The sequence below is a fragment of the Lissotriton vulgaris genome, chromosome 9 (genome assembly GCF_964263255.1).
Source record: "Lissotriton vulgaris chromosome 9, aLisVul1.2, whole genome shotgun sequence".
In the NCBI taxonomy this organism is placed as follows: Eukaryota; Metazoa; Chordata; class Amphibia; order Caudata; family Salamandridae; genus Lissotriton; species Lissotriton vulgaris.
In genome coordinates this window covers 679,920,520-679,937,387 of record NC_141697.1, presented here as the reverse complement: position 1 = coordinate 679,937,387, position 16,868 = coordinate 679,920,520, and the positions used below count along the sequence as shown (strand labels likewise).

The 16,868-nt window shown below is 50.3% G+C and overlaps 1 protein-coding gene across 2 annotated transcripts in view; it reads right to left on the bottom strand.

Annotated features, from left to right (window-relative positions):
- The window catches only part of STRN4 (striatin 4), a 336,971-nt gene that overhangs the window by 166,728 nt on the left and 153,375 nt on the right, over positions 1-16,868 (bottom strand). The window lies entirely within an intron of this gene.

Sequence of the window (16,868 nt, the reverse complement as noted above, 5' to 3'; positions counted from 1 at the left end):
GATTCACTATGCTGTGCATAGATTTCGTAGCGGTTTCTCATTTCTGTGGCGGCTGGGTGGAAGATGAGCTCTGGTTTCTGAATATATGCTGGAGCACCCTTTGTCCGACTTGTGCTTCTTTGTTCATCTGAACATCCACGCAAAAGTGCTTCGTGAATGTGTGCACCGAAGCCCATGTTGCCGCCAGGCATATGTCTTGTATGGGTGTATTGGCCAGGAAGGCTATTGTAGCCCCCTTTTTAGGTTTCGCCTAGCGGAAGCTGCGCTCTGCGCAGCTTTTCCGCGCAGGCGAAATCCTGTTGAGAACCGTAGGGTGCTTTGGTTCGGCCCTCGTCGTTGATTGGCTGGCTCCGTAAACGGAGCCTTGCCATTGGACGAGGGGCCTGTCTGTCAATGCCGGACCAGACACGGGGGCGTTCCCGACATTCTTTGGCTTTTGCCGACGTCACGCGACGCCGGGAACGCCCCCGTGTCTGGTCCGGCCGGCCGTGCTTGCTGCTGTCCTCCCTCCTCCCGCCGTCCCCACGTTTCCCTCCTCCCTCCCGACGTCCGTGTCCTTTCCCGCCCCCCTCGTCCTCTCCCGCCCCCCTCGTCCTCTCCCGCCTGCCCCCCTCGTCCTCTCCCGCCCCCCCCGTGTCCTCGCAAATATTGGTGTCCCGCCCGGGGGTTTCTTCAGCCGGCCGGCCAATCCCAGCGCGGCCGGCCGGAAGTGCCCGCCCCCCCTCGCCGCCCAGCGCGAGAAGAGGAGCCACGGCGAGCGCTGGAAGTCTGCGCTGCTCCCGGCCGGCAGCTCGGGGACGCTCTCAGGCCTTCGCACCGGACACACACCTCTTCTTCGCAGCGCTACGGTGCCTCCGGGTGCCCGGGGGCAGCGGAGCTCCGGCGGGGGGTACTCACCAGCCGTCCACCTTACCAGAGGGCCGAGAGGAGAGCGGCAGCACCGGAGGCGGCCTCGTAGGAGCGGAGTGAGGCCAGCCCGAGTGTCACTTCCCCCAGTGAGGCTGCCGGGACAGCTGCATTGATACAGCCCGACTAAAAATAACCCCGAATGTCAGCGAGGGAGGGCAACTCCTGCGCCCGGCTCCCTGCCCCGCTCCCCAACCCCCACGCGAGCTGTGGGAGCGCCGCCGACCGAGCTGCAGACTGCAGTGCTGCCGGCGGTGGCTGATCACGGTGAGTTATCTCGGTGGGTCAGTGCGTCTGCTGCAGGTGTGCGTGTGTGTGAGTCTGGGACAAGAGGACACAGAGGAAATAGCCGACCCGAGGGTCACAGGTTGAGATCCTTGCGGGTCAAGTCTGCGTTCCATCCTCTCGAGGGAACTACATCCAGCGTTAATCTATCTCACTACAGCGCTTAGAAGGGCTTCTAAGAGACATGCAATCATTGATGCTTGTGTGACTGTGAGATTAATACAGCCTAGTGAATTGATCACAATCTTTAAGTCTCTGGGGCAGATACAAATATGCTGATACCCATTCAACACACTGAAAACGTGTTGTTCTGTAGCAATGGCGCAAGCCATTCTTCCTACTGCCCTTTTATGATGTTACGCCTTTTTGTAAATCGCTGTTTTTGCCAAGTTTGTTTAATGTGTGTATTAAACGAATTGCCCTTTGGTCCCTTAAACATAGTTGGACTTCGCTTTCCATAATATTGATTGTTGCTCTCGTAGAGGTTCTCTGTTCTCAAAGACTGTTGCTACATTACCGGAATGGAAGCAGTAAAATGATGGTTAAAGATTAACTAGTCATTCGAGGGTAGGCTGGCATGATGGACTGGGTGCACTATTGAGACTTAATCTGAATACAACATCTTGCAGTACATATTTTGTTACATTCTAATTTCCAGTGACTTCCCGCACACCATGCCTCCACCCCTGAGTTGGTTTAAGGATTCATCTGCTGGTTAGTATGACAGACCCTGCCTATTCACGTTCTCAGGGTCACCTTGCCGCTTCAGAGGCCCGAATCAAAAGTTAAGCCCCCCTTTAAATCGTGGCCTTGTGGGACAGTCCGTTCTGCGCATGCTTCTTGCTATCTTGTTGTTGTTCTACTCTTTAGGGGACATGCGCTTTTTCAAAACTGCACATATTATGTAACACATTTTTGCCGATTTAAGCTTCCTCTTTCCATGCCTATATTTTATTAATCCAGTATGTACAAGCTCAGAGAGCAACCTCAGAATGGAAGTGAGATTTCACATTTCCTTTTATACAGCTTGGGGCTGCCAGACACTGGCTCGGATTTCGCCACTCTCACCCTGATATTTGAAACTGGACGAACAATGCTCTTTCTGGTTTCGAGCAGTGCTTAGCACAAGATGGTGCGTCGAATTCACCCTCCCCCATGCAGAGAGCGTTCGTTGGAGCTTCGATGCATGGAGATATCAGCAGTTTCTCTGCGTTCCCTTTGTCCGATAAAAGGTTGTTTGCCAACTTCATACGCGGCCTTTTTTTGTTTCAATTCCTCACCGACTACTAGATGGCTTGATAAATCGGCATGACAATGCCCTCTTTCGCTTGCACGTGCCTCAGCTGTTTCAGGGTCGCATGTGAGCGCGAGCCGCGTCTCTTGGTGTTCTGGAAGTTTTGTGCGCTTTGTTAGTGATACTTGGTTTCCACGTCCATTACTGACATTCCATTCCGTCTATTTGAGCATTCCATACTAATAGTGCTGAAACTTAAGACCCTGTTTACACTAGTTCAAGGCCGTGCACGTCGGCATGGCTCGCTGTATTCATCGGGAAGTAGACATTCCAAAAATCCGACAACTGCACATGGTTTATTTTTCTTGGTATGTGAAGTTTTTGTAGCCAGTAAGCGTGCAGTACATTCAGTTGTCTTTTTTTTCTTGGTGGTCTTGCAATCTGTATTGTCCCAGAAGTACCATTTCTTAGTCTATTACAAAATGTGCCTGTCGGGTGTGTGAAAGCAACTGTTCATTTGCTGCTATACTTTGTAAAATACTCCTCCTGTTGCACCCAAACGAATTTTGTATTGTTTAATATACTTATATTTTTAAAATGCTTAGGGGGAGTTTCCTAGATCAAGGATGACTTTGAGCAAGCAGATCGGAGTCCAAACAGTGATAATGTTTAGGTTTCGTCTGCACAGCGCTTGGGATGGGCTTGTGAAATCTATTATTTTTAATATAAATCTTAAAAGGAGCTTACTTCCTGCCCCCTCGCTTTCCTGGCATTTTATTGGTTCCTGTGTTGCTGCTTACGTTTCCTCCATTTCTATTGGCTGTAGCATATTGTACTGCATGTACCAATGCTTTTTACTTGTTTACTTCTCTTATCAATTTCCTGTAGCCGAAATACGGTTACCTTCCTCTTTAGTGGAACTATTTTTTCATAGTGTTTTGCCTCTTACTGCTTTTTCGTCTTGCAGCAGATTTATATAGCACAATCTATCACCTGGGCAGATAATGTTTGCCATGTCAAATTATTTTACACTTTGCCCTACCTATTTTCAATACCACATGCCTGCCATGGAGTCAACATTTACCATGTTTCTATCCTTAGCTTTATTGCTTCTTTAAAAAATGTTCTCCTTCAGACAGCTTCTTTGATTTGTTAGCCTTTCTTAGACTCTATATACAGGGCGTTAGTATAACCGTAGGTCACCGGGGAGTAGTCTTGCATGCCTCCTTAGGTTTACATATGAAAGTAATTTTCTATCTCGTTTAAAAAAAAAAAAAAATCTATCTATCCGTAGTTCCACTCTTAATTGTGGGGCTCTTTGCATGTGTGTGGGGCTCTTTGCGTGTGTGTGTGGCTCTTTGCGTGTGTGTGGGGCTCTTTGCGTGTGTTTGGGGCTCTTTGCGCGTGTGTGGGGCTCTTTGCGTGTGTGTGTGGGGGGGGCTCTTGCGTGTGTGTGGGGGCTCTTGCGTATGTGTGTGAGGGGCTCTTGCGTGTGTGTGTGGGGGGCTCTTGCGTGTGTGTGTGGGGGGCTCTTGCGTGTGTGTGTGGGGGGCTCTTGTGTGGTGTGTGTGGGGGGCTCTTGTGTGGTGTGTGTGGGGGGCTCTTGTGTGGTGTGTGTGGGGGGCTCTTGTGTGTGTGTGTGGGGGGGGCTCTTGTGTGTGTGTGTGGGGGGCTCTTGTGTGGTGTGTGTGGGGGGCTCTTGTGTGTGTGTGTGTGTGGGGGGCTCTTGTGTGGGTGTGTGTATTGGCATTGTAAATGAGAATGCCATTTATTTATCTGTTTTCAAAACCAACACATAAATAAAAAGTTTGCCATTTAGAATGCCAATGGCTCAAACTTTTCCGAAGGCGAAACCATTGCATTGTAAATGCTTGTTTCTAGTGGAGTGGGCGCGTGCCCCCTCTGCCAGTTCTTCTCCTGCTCTTTTGTGGCAGAGCTGGATTGTTTGCGCGATCCATCGTGCAATAGTGGTCTTAGTCACTGCCTTGCCCATGTAACTGTTGGCGAACGACACAAAGAACTGTTTCGTTTTCCTGTGTCCTTTTGTCCTTTCAATGTAATGCATGACCGCCCTTCTGGCGTCCAGGGTGTGCAGAGCTCGCTCTGCGCTAGTGGTTGGTTTTTGGAAAAAACTTGGAATCTGTATGGACTGGTTTATGTGGAATTTGGACACCACCTTCGGCATGAAGTGTGGGTCGGTCCTCATCACCACCCTGTCATTGTGTATTTGTAAGTAGGGCTCCTGTAGTGTTAGCGCTTGCAGCTCGCTCACTCTGCGTAAGGACGTAATAGCAACCAGGAAAGCAGTTTTCATAGTTAGCATCTTCAAGGAGGCCTTGTGAAGCGGCTCGAAGGGCTCCTTCATGAGTTCCGTCAGGACTACGTTTAGGTTCCATGCCGGTGGTGGCACCCGCTTGGGTGGTGCAATCCTCTTTGCTCCTTCCAGGAACCTCTTTACAACTTGTGATGTGAAGAAGCTTCTGCCCATCTCACCCCTTGTGTATGCCACTATAGCCGCCAGGTGAACTCTTAAGGAGGACGAGCTGAGATTTTTCTCCAGCAAGTGTGTCAGGTACTTTAGTACCGTGGAGTCCTTCCTCATTTTATTATGGAGTCTCTCCCTCCTGCACCACATCGTGAATCTTTTCCACTTTGCGACATAGCACTTCCTGGTGCTGGGCCTTCGTGCCTCCCGCAGGACCCTGAGGGTGCTCTCTGGCAGTCTCAAATGTGCGAACTCTATGTCCTCAGGAGCCATGCTACCAGGCTCATGCTCTCCGGTTCTGGGTGCTGCACCTCTCCGTTCTGCATGGAGAGCAGGCCTTTTCTTCTGCCGAACCTGTGGGGTGCACACTGCGCCATCTCCATGATCTGCGAGTACCATGTCTGCCTCGCCCACTGTGGCGCGACCAGTATCAGGGTCATGGTGCTCGCTCTGCACTTGCTCAGTACTCTGTGTATCAGTGGTATCGGGGGGAAAGCGTACACAAATTTCCCGGCCCAATCTATCCATAGGGCATTCCCAAGGGACCCTTCTTCGTGTTGTCTGGATGCGAAGTTTCGGCATTTCGCATTCTGGCGTGTTGCAAACAGGTCCACTGATGGCGTTCCCCACCTGTTGAACAGCCTCCTCGTCTCCTGAGCATTGAGCTCCCACTCGTGGGATGCCGAGGTCTGTCTGCTCAGCCAGTCTGCCTGAATGTTCTCCTTCCCTGGTAGGTGTATGGCTAGCAGGTCTATCTGGAGAGGGATGGCCCACCTCCATATCTCCTACGCCAGCGTCGAGAGCGTTGTCGACTGTGTTCCACCCTGTTTGTTTATGTAGAACATCGCCGTGGTGTTGTCTGTCTGTAGCAACACCCTTTGCCTGTACAGTCTTGTCTGGAAGGCTTTCAGTGCAAGGAAGATTGTCTTCAATTCGAGGTAATTGATGTGCTTTGTCGCATCTGCTGGCGTCCAAAGACCCCTCACTTTGAGTTCGTCCATGTGAGCGCCCCATCCCTTCAGGGATGCGTCCGTGGTGATGGTCACTGTCGGAGTTGGGAGTGTTAGAGGCAGTCCCCTTGTTAAGTTCTCCAAGGTCCACCATGTCATCTCTTTCTGCACTGCGTGCGTCACCACCACAAGATCCTCCCAACTGCCAGAAGCCTGTGACCATTGTTCCTGGAGCCATTCTTGCATGGGTCTCATGTGTAGCCGCACATTCGGCACTAGGTGGATGCATGATGCCATCCTCCCCATGATCTTGCTTGCAGTCCTCACTGTCCGAGCTTGTCCCTTCCGGTAGAGGCGAGCTTCCTTGACCAGCGCCCTTGCTCTCTTCTCGCTGGGGAACACTTTGCCCTGTAAAGTGTTGATCTCTGCCCCCAGGAAGATCTTCACTTGCTCCGGCTCCATTGATGATTTCTTCCAATGGACGGAGAACCCCAGGTTTATGAGCGTGCTCGTCACTGTATGTGCATGCTGCTTGCACCTCTCGTACGAGTTTGCTTTCACCAGCCAGTTGTCCAGGTAAGGGTATACGTGTATCCCTTGTCTTCGTAAGTGCGCTGCGACTGCCGCGAGACACTTCGTGAATACCCTCGGTGCTGATTTCAGTCCGAAGGCCAGCGTTGTGAACTGATAGTGGCCCCCTCCGATCGCGAACGTGAGCATATGCTTGTGCTTCTCGTTTATCGGTATGTGTAGGTAGGCGTCCTTGAGGTCTATCGTGACATTGAAGTCTCCGACCTGCAATTGTGGCAGAACCTCCTGCAGAGAGGTCATTTTGAACTTTTGTGTTCTTATGAATTTGTTGAGGAACCTTAGGTCTAGGATGGGTCTCATCTTGTCGTCGACCTTTGGAACTAGGAAGTACGTTGAGTATATTCCCTTGTTCCTTTCCCTGGGGAACTCTTTCTATGGCCTGTTTTTGTAGAAGTTCTTGCACTTCTTCCTGAAGCCTCGCCAGCTGTTCTCTTGCTGGTGGCTTTCCCCTTGGTTTTCTGTATCCGAATTGGATGATGTTTAGGATCCATTTGTCTGATGTGATTTCTCTCCACTCTTGGAGATAGAACTTTAATCTTCCTCCCACTGGTGTCATGTGGTCGTAGGTGTTTAGATTGTCCTGACCCCTTCGTACGCGGTGCCCCCTGGGATTCTTTCTGTGGTCGGGCACCCGGAGGTCTCTGAAGTCACTTCGAGGTGGGCTGCTGCCCCCCTCTTCTATTCTGGCCATGTCCATTCCTCCCTCGAAAGGACTGGCCTCTTGGCTGGTACTGCCAGGACTGCTTCTGGTGACCTTGCTGAGCCTGCGAGTCTGACGGGTGCGTCTGCTGGAAGGCCTGGTGCGATGTACCTGGCTGGTTTCCACCTCTCCCGCCGGGCCTCCGTGCCGGGGTGCCTCTCCTGTTGCCTCTGATCTGCAAGGCCCCCATGGATCTTGCCGTCTCGTTATCTTTTTTGAGTTGGCATAGTTTCTCGTCAACTGTTGCTCCGAAAAGCGTTTCGCCGTTGAACGGTGTGTTCAGGATACTGTGTTGTACCTCGGGTTTGAACCCTGAGATCCTGAGCCAGGCGTGCCTCCTTTCCGTGACACCCATCATCATGAGCCTGCTGGCAGTGTCTGCCCCGTCCAGGGCCGTCTTAAGGCAAGAATTTGCCGCGTTCTTCCCTTCGTCGATCAATTTTTCGGCCTTCTGCCTGGCATCCTGGGGTAGGTCTTTCACCAACTGTCCCAGCCCTTCCATGATCTGATACATGTGCCTGTTTAACAGGGCGTTGGAATTAGCCATTCGCCAGTGGGTCGCGGCATTTCGCTCGATTCTTCTCCCCACCAGATCCATCCTCTTGCTCTCCTTATCCGGTGGTGAGCCCGAGGTAGTGGATACGCTCGCCCTCTTCCTAGCTGTGGTCGTGATAATGGAGTCGGCGGAGACCTCGCCTTGAATGTAGGCCGGGTCCTTCGAGGAATGTTTGTATTTTTTCTCTGTTCTGGGAGTTACCGCCTTGCATGTTGCGGGCTCTTTGAACGCTTCCTTTCCCTGAACCAAGACGCTCTCGAGCATTGGCAGGAACTGGCTTCTTGTTTGTGTTGGGAGCAATGTCTCTAGCAGGAAGTCTGCTTTCTGCTTTTCCTCGTCGAGCTTTAGCTTGAATGCAGTTGCGGCAGATTGTATCGCCGAGTTGTATGCCCCGATGTCGTCCGGCGGCGAGGGTCTCGAGGAGTACGAGTCGACCGCCTCCTCCGGGCTCTCGGTGTCGACGTCTAGATAATCCTCCTCGCGTGGGTCAGAGGTGGCCGACTCGGCGTCCAACCTATTGCCCTCATCGTCCTCATAGCTGTAATCCTCGTAGGGATTCTCTTCACCTTCCTGGTCGTCGACCATCTCGTCGCTAGGCACATGGTCGTCGACATGTTCTTCTTCCTCCTCGACCAGATCTAGCACGACGTGCTTGGTCTTGTTTGGAATCGTGAAAGCACTCATCTCTGCGGCGACATCTTTTCTCCGCTGCAAGAGGCTTGCCATCTCGGCTTCTAGCCGACGCCTCTTCCTTTCCATCTCGGCCGAGTTTTCGGCTTCGGAACGTTCGGCCCCTCTCTTCGTCGTCTGGTTCGGCGGCGAGATTTTCGGCGTCGACGGCTTGGACGTCGAACGGGCTTTCGGGTCCTTGGACGGTGCCGAGGCTTTAGGGTCTTTCTCCTTCGACGTCGATGGGTCCCTTTCGGCGACGATCTTCAACGCTTTCTGCTGCTCAACAGCTTTCGGCGCCAGGGACTCCTTCTCCGAGGATCCGCTGGGCCTGCTTGTGGTCGCGGACGGCAGATGTCGCTGCGTCGGCGCCTTCGGGCTCTTGGCCTCGTACTTTCGAGACTCAGAGTCTCTCGTGCTCTTGTGGGACGTCGAGTCTCCTACCTTATCAGGCGTCTTCTTGTAATCGGTCTCTACGACCGTGTAGCTGTCGTCTTCGGCGGCAGCGTTGTCCTCCTCCTCCGAGGACATCCCCAGCTCGTACAGCGATGGCGTCGGGGATTTTCCTTCGAGGGCAGCGTGTGCTACCCTCTGCCTCTTCCTCACACGAAGGGTCTTCTGGGCGAAGACGGCGCAGGCGTTGCAGTCCTCGCTTCTGTGTTCTACCGGTAGGCAAAGGTTGCAAACCGGGTGCTGGCCCTTCTGCGCGTACTTGTGTCTGCAGTTCGGGCAAAACTTGAACGGCGTGTTGTCCATCCTCGTGCGTTCAGGCCTCCCTGACCGCGTGGACGTCGACGATCGTCGAAGTTCCCGAGGATTTCACCTTCTTTTCTCCTCGTCAATGTTCTGTGAAGTCTTCCTTAGTCTTCTTCTTCCAATATCTACTCCAACTTCCACTCTTCTCAGTACTTTCTCCAAAATGTCTGGAGCCCAACGGGAACGATCCAGACCCGACAGCGGAAAAAAAAATCTGAAGATGGCGCCCAAGAGTGGGAGCTTCCGCAGGAAGCATGCCGACGTCACCGGAAATGCACCCGAGGAGGAGTGACGCCGACGCCCACAAGGGCTAAAAAAAAAAAATGAGTAGAGTGTAATTATGTGGCTTGCAATTAGGTGGTACTGAGGGATATGTGGGGTGTATTTATGTTGCTTTGAGCAGAGTGTAATTATTTGGCATGTAATTATGTGGAGTGTATTTATGTTACATTGAATAGAGTGCAATTACGTGACGTGTAATTATGTAGTACGGAGTGGTATTATGTGGAGTGTTTTATGTTGCATTGAGTAGAGTGTAAATATGTGGCTTGTAATTAGGTGGCACTGAGTGGTATTATGTGGAGTTATTTAAGTTGCATTGAGTAGAGTGTAAATATGTAGCATTTAATTATGTGGCACTGAGTGGTATTATGTGGAGTGTATTTATGTTGCATAGAATAGAGTGTAATTATGTGACGTGTTATTATGTGGGACTGAGTGGTATTATGTGAAGTCTTGCACGTCCCTTCCTCTGTTGATCTTCGGGTCATGGTCATGTGGTGTCATTGAGCAGCTATTGGTGAAGGCAGTTAATTTAGTTTTAAAAATGCAGAGCCCTCTTGTTTTGTGTACCGTGTTGATTTTTACTTATCCTCGTGTTATTATTCCTTTTCAGTTCTTATATTGTGAAGGAAACACCACCTTCATTTTTTTGTGAAGACGCACAGCTAAACACTAAATTCATGTATGCAGTGATCAACAAATGTCACATGTTTCGCTAACGGGCCTGATAGAAGAATGAGCTTTCTTAATGCTTAAGAACTAAATGCTAGTAAAAGTAGTACAAATATGAAGTTAATAAAGCTTGCAAGTTTATCATCTATCTGCATGATGAAATTGTGAACTTGCAACATGCATAGTAACCCTTTAGTTATTTTACTTGTTGAGCTGGCCACCCTCATTTAGTCAAGTGATTTCAAGCCCACCACGGGATGACCTGCCCCCCCCATAAAACGCTGCAGGTTTCTTCTCTCTGTTCCTGGCTCCGTAAGTAAAATGGCTGACCCTTGGGCAGAGCTCTCCTCTGTGGGCTACTGATTGAACTGCACGACCACAACTGTGGTAGCTACTTGCTTGACCCACTTTGGGTGCCGCCTCACCTTGTTCACTGGCTGTAAGCGCTGGAGGCAATCTGTACCCGCACTCCCAATTTCACAAAAGATACATCGATTACAACAAAGATTGCTTTCACCTATTAAAGGGCAGGCCTATTGGCAACGCCAATGCTTGTTAACTTTACTTTCTACAATGTCTGGTTTCATATCTGGAGTCAAGGAAACATGCAACAGATGTACGACACAGAACATTAAGTAGCGAAGGCAGCAATGCTAACTTTGTTGCCTTACGTTTTCCAGCAGCACCAGAGAAGCCCATCTTTGCCCTGCGCCTCGTGGTGTTTGTTGCTCGGAAGAACGAGGGGGGTGAGAGGTGCAGCTTGGCTTGTCTCAAGTATAGAGCAGCTGCACATTCAGCGACAACTGCCCCAGGCGTGTGCATCATTTTTAGCTGTGGTGGAGATGCTGGGATTTTGTTGTTGTTTGTTAGAACAGTGATCTGATACTGCACATATGGGCAGGAAGTGCACTGGGCCCGCTTGAAGCAGTTCCTCAGTTTGCTGATCAAATGGGGGGGGGCCTCCTGCCACATACCAGGAAGAAAGGCTCTGGCAGTAAGAAAGTGATAACTCAATTTGTGCAGGAAATGTGCAGAGCAACAAACTGCACCGCAGAGAAGAGTTTGAATGCCTGCCACACTTTCAAGTAATCAAAGAAAACAAGATAACCAGCAAGGCCAGCGCGGACCGCCATCTGTTTCCTATTAGTTGGAAACAGATGGCGCTGCTGCTAGCTCCCGAGCACCCTAGGCCAGGGAACATAAAAGGCGGGACATGCACCCGCCTTGGACCAATTTCCTGCTGTCTTTTTTGGAAAGAAGCATGCAGAGGCCAATTTGTGGGTTAATTAAAAAAAAAAAAAACACAAGCTTGTGTTTTAGAGTTCAAAAGCCCTTACTAAATGCCTCGCAGAGCAGCGCATGCGCGCTGGCTCAGGCAAGACCTAAGAAAGAAATGAGGATTTCACATTGAAATTGGGCAGGAGCATTTCTTTCACTATTTTACTCTTAACATTTGTAAATGGCAAAGCCAATTCAAGGTAATAATAATAGAACATTTGTAAAGCGCATGATTGCACAACTGTGTATCCCCGCGCTGACTGCCAAAAAAAAACTCACAAAGAATCAAGAAGGGACAGTTAGAGATCAAAACAGGATTATTGAGGAAAAAGGTGGGTTTTCAGTTTGGCTCTAAAAAGAGTCTCTGAAGGTTCCATTCTTAAGTGAACAGGTAGAGCATTCCAATGTTTCACTCCGAGGTAGCGAAAAGAGCGGCCGCCAATTTTCGCTCTGTGGACACGGGGGAGTTTGAATAGAGACATTCCTGAGGACCTAAGGTCTCTGGTTGGGCGGTGGATAGTCAGAAGATCTCTTAGATAGGTGGGACCTTTGTTATGGGCAATCTTATGGGCATAGCAGAGGCTTTTGAATTTGATTCTCTCCCTAACGGGGAGCCAGTGCAATTTGGACAATGCCGCCTTGAAAGATGTTCTTTTGGGGAGGCCCAATACCAGGCGAGCAGCCGCATTTTGTAAGCATTGAAGCTGGTGAAGATGTTTTTGGTTCAGTCCTAATAGGAGAACATTCCCATAGTCCAAATGAGGTGTTATAAGCGCATGTACGATGGTTTTTCTAGCTTCTGTAGGGATGAGATCGATGATTTTTCTTAGAATTCTTAGCGTACCGATGCATTTGCCTATTATTTTGTTGACTTGGGATTTTCCTGACAGATCAGAGTCGATCATAATCCCTAGGTTTTTGACCTTCTCAACGGGGCGAGGACAATCGCCCAGAGTTGTGGGCCACCACGCCTGAGACCATAATGAGGTTTTATTCCCTATTACCAGCACCTCTGTTTTATCTCCATTCAGCCGGAGGCAGTTGCTATCCATCCACATGGCGACAGCAGCCATGCATTCCGAGAAGTTGGAAGCATATTTCTCGGTGTCAGGAGTGAGCTTAAACATGAGCTGGGTGTTATCGGCGTAGCTGACAATGCCCACCCCGAAGTTCTCTACGACCTGAGCCAGGGGCTCCATATAGATGTTGAACAAAGTGGGGCTCAAACTAGAGCCCTGTGGAACCCCATAGCTCACGCCTCGAGAAGATGATTTGAAGGGTGGGCAGTGTATCTGGAAAGATCTTTTTGTCAGAAAAGATTTAATCCACGCCAGAGCATGGTCTTTCACTCCGATGTCTGAAAGAGGGGACAGCAGCGTGGCATGTAGCACAGTATCAAAAGCTGCGCTTAAATCAAGCATGACCAACGCTGCTGTCTCACCCTCGTCCACCATCTTGCGGATACATTCCGTGGAATACAAAACAGCTGATTCCGTGGAATAGTCAGGTCTAAAGCCGGATTGAGTAGGGTGGAGAATGTTTTCTGATTCTAAAAAAGCCATGAGTTGTTTATTGACTATTTTTTCAATTATCTTGGCGCATTGAGGCAAGAGGGATATCGGCCTAAGATTTTGAAATTGGGTAACCGGGATGTTGGGTTTTTTTTTTAAGAGGGATGACTTGAGCTGTTTTCCAAGCCTCCGGAACATAACATTCTTTAAAAGAGAGGGTTATCATCTGACTTATTTGATCCATAAGAGTATGGTCCATGATGTCTTTGCTCTTTTCTAGCGGGCACACATCATTAGGGGAGCCAGAATGGATACTGTTGATTATGCTGGACAGGTTTTCTTTGTCGGGTATGTAAAATTGGGTGAGAATGGTTTTTTGAAGGGGGGATATTTCCTTTCCGGATGTAGGGGGAGTGGGAAAAGTAGCGTGAATTTTCTCTACTTTATTGACAAAGAAGTCCGCGATGTGTTCGCATAAATCAGTATGTGTCCTGGGTATCCAAGCTAGAGGTGTCTGTAAGCTCCTTGTAGATCCGGAATAGTTCTTTCGTTGGATTTGTAGCTTCTTCGATTCTGTTCTGGTAAAAGAAACTTTTTTCCTCTCTTATTAATCTCTGATAAGATTTTAGTTCTAGTTTATAGGTTTCCTTAAGTTCCATAGAATAGTTTTTTCTCCATTTTCTTTCAGTCGCTTTGCATCGGGCTTTAACTATTTTTAATTTTTCTGAAAACCAAGGTTCAGATTTTGTTCTCCTGGCTGGGGGCTTGAAAGTCCATGGGGCAATTTTATCTAGTGCCTTGCTAAACCATAGTTCATAATTGTTCCAGGTGTCTTGTAAGGACTGTCCTTGGGGCGGGGGGTGAATTTTTAATTCGTTGATCAAACGTTCAGGGGTGTAATTTTTCCAGTTACGCCGCTTAGTGTACAGGGGTTTGTTCACATTATTCTTAGTCCTATTCGTAGTTATGTTAAAGGTGATCATGTGGTGGTCCGACCAGATTATTGGGACGAGTGGATGTATTTCAATACCTTCCCAGGTGGCAAAGACAGGGTCGAGAAGACGGCCATGTTGATGTGTGGGGAAGGTTGAGAGCAGTGTTATTCCCAATGCGTGGAGGGCTGTCTTAAATAATTGGGCTTCCTTAGCATTAATGTCTTCAAAATGAAGATTCAGATCGCCTAGAATCATAAAATTGTTGTATTTTATAGCTAGTTGCGTAGCTGTTTCTATGAGCTGGTTACAGAAAGGGGTAGCATTGCCAGAGGGCCGATAAATGAGAAGACCAGTAATGGTCATTGATGGAGTCACTTTAAAAGAGAAAGTACCACTTTCACTATTAATGATGCCCTTATTGGTGAGGGTGCATTCCAATTCCTTTTGAACAAGCACTGGCGTTGCCAATAGGTCTCGCATTAGGAAAGTGTGAGCTATTGGTATTGTAAATGACAATTTTTTTTTTTAATATGTGTTGGCATTGAAAATATATAAATTAATAGCATTGTTATTTACAAAGCCAATAGCTTACACTTTCCTAATGCGAGTCCTATTGGCTATGGGAATGCTTGTTGTTAGCCAGCAAGGACAGTGCTGTTGTGGTGCTGAGTGATGCTGTTATGGTGCTCAGTGATGTGGTGGTGTATTAAAGTGATGTGGTGTTGTCCCAGAGTGATGTGGTGGTGTCCCAGAGTGATGTGGTGGTGTCCGTGAGTGATGTGGTGGTGTCCGTGAGTGATGTGGTGGTGTCCCAGAGTGATGTGGTGGTGTCCCAGAGTGATGTGGTGGTGTCCGTGAGTGATGTGGTGGTGTCCGTGAGTGATGAGGTGGTGTCCGTGAGTGATGAGGTGGTGTCCGTGAGTGATGAGGTGGTGTCCGTGAGTGATGAGGTGGTGTCCGTGAGTGATGAGGTGGTGTCCGTGAGTGATGAGGTGGTGTCCCAGAGTGGTGTGGTGGTGTCCCTGAGTGGTGTGGTGGTATCCCTGATTGATTTTGTGGTGAACATCAGTGATGTGGTGGTGTCCCTGAGTGCTGTGTTGGTGTCCCTGAGGGCTATGGTGGTGTCCCTGAGGGCTATGGCGGTGTCCCTGAGGGCTATGGTGGTGTCCCTGAGGGCTGTGGTGGTGTCCCTGAGTGGTGTGGTGGTGTCCCTGAGTGGTGTGGTGGTGTCCCTGAGTGGTGTGGTGATGTCCCTGAGTGGTGTGGTGGTGTCCCTGAGTGGTGTGGTGGTGTCCCTGAGTGGTGTGGTGGTGTCCCCGAGTAGTGTGGTGGTGTCCCTGAGGGATGATGTGGTGGTGTCCCTGAGTGATGTAGTGGTGTCCCTGAGTGATGTAGTGGTGTCCCTGAGTGATGTGGTGATGTCCCTGAGTGGTGTGGTGATGTCCCTGAGTGGTGTCCCTGAGTGGTGTGGTGGTGTCCCTGAGTAGTGTGGTGGTGTCCCTGAGTAGTGTGGTGGTGTCCCTGAGTGGTGTGGTGGTGTCCCTGAGTGCTGTGTTGGTGTCCCTAAGGGCTGTGGTGGTGTCCCTGAGTGCTGTGGTGGTGTCCCTGAGGGCTATGGTGGTGTCCCTGAGGGCTATGGTGGTGTCCCTGAGGGCTATGGTGGTGTCCCTGAGGGCTATGGTGGTGTCCCTCAGTGCTGTGGTGGTGTCCCCAAGTGGTGTGGTGGTGTCCCTGAGTGGTGTGGTGGTGTCCCTGAGTGGTGTGGTGGTGACCTTGAGTGGTGTGGTGGTGTCCCTGAGTAGTGTGGTGGTGTCCCTGAGTAGTGTGGTGGTGTCCCTGAGGGATGATGTGGTGGTGTCCCTGAGTGATGTAGTGGTGTCCCGGAGTGATGTGGTGGTGTCCCTGAGTGGTGTGGTGGTGTCCCTGAGTGGTGTGTTGGTGTCCCTGAGTGGTGTGTTGGTGTCCCTGAGTGGTGTGTTGTTGTCCCTGAGTGGTGTGTTGGTGTCCCTGAGGGCTCTGGTGGTGTCCCCGAGTGGTGTGGTGGTGTCCCCGAGTGGTGTGGTGGTGTCCCTGAGTGGTGTGGTGGTGTCCCTGAGTGGTGTGGTGGTGTCCCTGAGTGGTGCGGTGGTGTCCCTGAGTGGTGCGGTGGTGTCCCTGAGTGGTGTGGTGGTGTCCCTGAGACACACAGGTGGGGGGAGGGCAGCCGATCCGGGCTGACTCACCGGCGGACTAAATTTACACTAAATATTAGTGTATTGGGAAGAAAACTGTTTTTATTAATGATTTGTCAAATAAGATAGCATCGTTATTAGGAGCACCGCCAGTGCGGGAGGAACATTCTATTTACAATGAATCGGCTCTACGGCAGGTGTAGTATTGGCAATGAAACGTAGTGTTCCTTTATGCGCGGAGGGGGGTTTTAAGATACTGCAGGAGTCTGCAGGGGGGGCGCCGTGAGCTGGAGGTCTTGCGGGGGTGAGCGAGGGCTGAGGGGAAGGGTTATGACTGAGTCTGGGTAGTTAGAGGGGGAGCTGGGTAGTTTCCTAGGGTTATAGGGCGATGGCATCTGGTGTTTTGAAGGGTCCATGAAGAAACGGCGGAGTTCTGTGGTGGTCGGGATGAGGGGATGTGGCGGACAGTAAGGGGGTCTGCAAGGACCGAAGGAGAGGGCGAGCAGCCCGGGACGAGAGAGCTGCAACGCGAGGATGTGGATGATGGGGGGGGGGGGGGGTTGGTGGGAGTCTGCGATGATCAGGAGCGGGGGAGGGGGTCCTGGGGGCTTTGATGTGAGAGATAAATTAGGGGCGGGGTGGACTCTGGCAGGGGAGGGAACATGGCCTGGAGAGAGGCCGAAGGGAAGCCGGATGGGGGCGGGAGTGCAATTAACATGGTGTAAACGGTCCGAATTCAACGTAATGTGGGGGCTCTGTGGTCTCTGTTCCTCACAGGAAATGTGTAGCTTTTAGTTGCTGGAATATAGCAGATAGTGGGTTAAATGGACTTGGGACTGCTCACCTACAGCAGCAAAGTCAGGGAGCAACAGGCTTTCAAAATATGC